The sequence below is a fragment of the Capra hircus genome, chromosome 24, assembly GCF_001704415.2.
Source record: "Capra hircus breed San Clemente chromosome 24, ASM170441v1, whole genome shotgun sequence".
Lineage (NCBI taxonomy): Eukaryota > Metazoa > Chordata > Mammalia > Artiodactyla > Bovidae > Capra > Capra hircus.
The window spans coordinates 50,553,242-50,556,606 of NC_030831.1; positions in this window are offsets into that span (position 1 = coordinate 50,553,242).

Here is a 3,365-nt window from a genome sequence, read left to right on the forward strand (position 1 = left end):
GAAACATAGGGCAGATTGGCATTTTATCACGGGTGGAAATGCATAATAAGGCCTTTTTAGGCTATCTGTCCCTGATAGTTGCTAGAGATTCATTAAAGGCCATGCTATTTTGCAAACTTTGAAATTTTTTGTGTTTGTTTCCTGTTCCTGCAAGGGCCCAGGGAGAGAGCCCCAGGAGCCTCACTGCGGCAGAGAATTGAAACAATAGACAGGGCCAGAGTCAGATCAAGCCCACCAGCAGGACCACAGGTCACACTCTCCCTGCTCTTTGCATCCTCAGGCGTTCTCAAGCTCTTTGCCGTGTAGTCTCCCGCAGTCCTAGGAAGGGGATCATTCTCAGGCCTCTTTGACAGCAGGGAGGCTGAGGGGCTGGCAAGACCCCAAGCTGGTTGGTGGGACCGGGCTTCCTCTCCTGCTTTGAGCAGCCACAGCTGTTGGAGGGTTCGGCCACTCACCTCTACAGGCCGTTCCCACTCTCTGAGGTCTTCCCTCCTCTCACCCTTGACCTTCCCCACCTTGGTCTCTCCTCCCCTCCCCACCTCTCTTGTCCTTGTCTTCAGTTTGCTGTGGGCATTGCTTCACAGGCTCCTTCTTCCTCAACGACTTGGTTTTTGGATTGTGTTTACTTTCCCTTCAATGTTGCATTTACAGTAGAATCTGGTAGAATTCCCAACTGACAAGCGTGTAGGCATTTGCTGACAATGCGAAAGACCTCAGTCACAGTTTGACCATCAGAACAATACATCCACATTCAGAAAGAAAGTGAAGCCGCTCAGTCATGCCCGACTCTTTGCGACCCCATGGCCTGTAGCCTACCAGGCTCCTCTGTCCTTGGGATTTTCCAGGCAATAGTCCTGGAGTGGATTGCCGCATCCCTTCTCCAGGGGATCTTCCCAACCCAGGGCTCGAACCCAGGTCTCCCACATTGTAGACAGACGCTTTACCGTCTGAGCCACCAGGGAAGAAGTGCTCTGCAATGTGGGCTGGATTAGAAACCCAGGCTGTGGGACTTTCCCGGCAGCCCAGGGGTTAAGACTCTGCCTGCCACTGCAAGTTCAATACTGGTGATACTGGTCGGGGGAATGAAGAGCCCACGTGTCATGGGATGGGGTCAAAAATTTAAAAAAAAAAAAAAAAAAGGCAGAAAGAAAGAGATCCAGGCTATGACCGGGATGGTTGACCCTTCCTTGAGAGACTGGAGAAAATTATAGCAGTAGAGCGCTGTTTGTAATAGGCCGCAACAGATGCATTTCAACAACTCCATCTTTGATCCCACAACACCAACCTCCCACCATAGCTCCATCACAGTATTCCTGCACCTTTCCTGATATTGTTCATTTAACCCCTCCAGAAAAGAACAAAAGAAGTCAATTTGATCAACACACATCTGTTTAGGAATCAAGTCTGTAGGCTTTAGGTCCTAGAGCAGCTGCTTCTCTTTCCTACTGGTCTCTGTTCCTTTGAGAAATGATACATTAGATGGTCCCCTGGAAGGAAGGGAAAAGGAGGTAAGGAGCAAATCACCCAGTTTCACCCATTAGGATTTTTTTTTTTTTTGGTAGCTCTTAAGTTTGGGAGGGAAAGTTGACACTATCGACTAAAAGTCCATGTGCCCCCCCTTTTTTTTTGGCTGTGCTGGGTCTTCACTGCTGCACTCGGGCCTTCTCTAGTTGTGGGGAGCAGAGGCTACTCCCTAGTTAGCGGTCCATGGGCTTCTCATTGCTGTGGCTTCTCTTGTTGCGGAGCACGGGCCCTAGGGCACACGGGCTTCAGTAGTTGCAGCTCACGGCCTCTAGAGTGCAGGCTCAGCTGTTACGGCCCACAGTCTTAGTTGCTCCGAGGCATGGGAGATTCTTCCCAGATCAGGGATCAAACCCCTGTTTCCTGTACTGGCAGGCAGATTCTTTCCCACTGAGCCACCAGGGAAGCCCCCATGTGCCCTTTGATTTAGCAATTCTGTTGATCGTTGTTCACCCAGGGAAGAGATGATTTTTTGTAAATTAGAAAAAAAGAATTTCTTCCTCAAGTCGTTTTATGTTTATCTGCCAGAAAATTATAATAAGTATTTACAGTTGTGACATCCACCTGAAACTAACACAACATTGTAAATCAACTATATGTCAATAAAAATTTTTAAATAAAATGAAAAATTAAAAAACTAAAGTTATGATGTCTACAAAGTGATTGGTGCCCATACAAAGGAATCACTTTGTGTAGAGTACAAGCTATACAGCTGTATACGTTAGCCCTTCCTGCACGCATGCTCGGTGGCTTCAGTTGTGTCCGACTCTGTGATTCCATGGACTGTAGCCTGTCAGGTTCCTCTGTCCATAGGGATTCTCCAGGCAAGAATACTGGAGTGGGATGCTATGCCCTCCTCCAGGGGATCTTCCTGATCCTTGGATCAAACCAGGAAGGTTCTTTACCACTAGCGCCACCTGGAAGCTCACATTAACCCTGCTTATCTTATAAATACATGCGAAGAACAACATCAGGATATATGTTAAAAAATGTTGATAGAAATTGTTTCTGTAATAACAAAAGGATTGTTGCGATGTCTATCAGTAGGGAGCAATTTAAATAAAAATTTGGGGCACGTTTATATAATGGAATTCTAGGGAACCTTACAGGGGAAAAAAAGAGATTTATCAGTTCAGTTCAGTCGATCAGTCCTGCCTGACCCTTTGCAACCCCATGGACTGCAGCACACCAGGCCTCCCTGTCTATCACCAACTCTCGGAGTTTACTAAAACTCATGTCCATTGAGTCGGCGATGCCATCCAACCATCTCATCCTCTGTCGTCCCCTTCTCCTCCCACCTTCAATCTTTCCCAGCATCAGGGTCTTTTCCAATGAGTCAGTTCTATGTGTGAGGTGGCCAAAGTATTGGAGTTTCAGCTTCAGTACCAGTCGTTCCAATGAATATTCAGGACTGATTTCCTTTAGGATGGACTGATTGTATCTCCTTGCAGTCTGAGGGACTCTCAAGACTCTTCTCCAGCACCACAGTTCAAAAGAATCAATTCTTTGGTGATCAGCTTTTGATATAGTCCAACTTTCACATCCATATGTGACTACTGGAAAAACCATAGCCTTGACTAGCCAGATCTTTGTTGGCAAAGTAATGTCCCTGCTTTTTAATATGCTGTCTAAGTTGATCATAACTTTTCTTCCAAGCAGTAAGCATCTTTTAATTTCATGGCTGCAATCACCATCTGCAGTGATTTTGGAGCCCCCCAAAATAAAGTCTGTCACTGTTTCCATTGTTTCCCCATCTATTTGCCATGAAGTGATGAGACTGGATGCCATGATCTTCATTTTCTGAATGTTGAGTTTAAGTCAACTTTTTCACTCTCCTCTTTCAC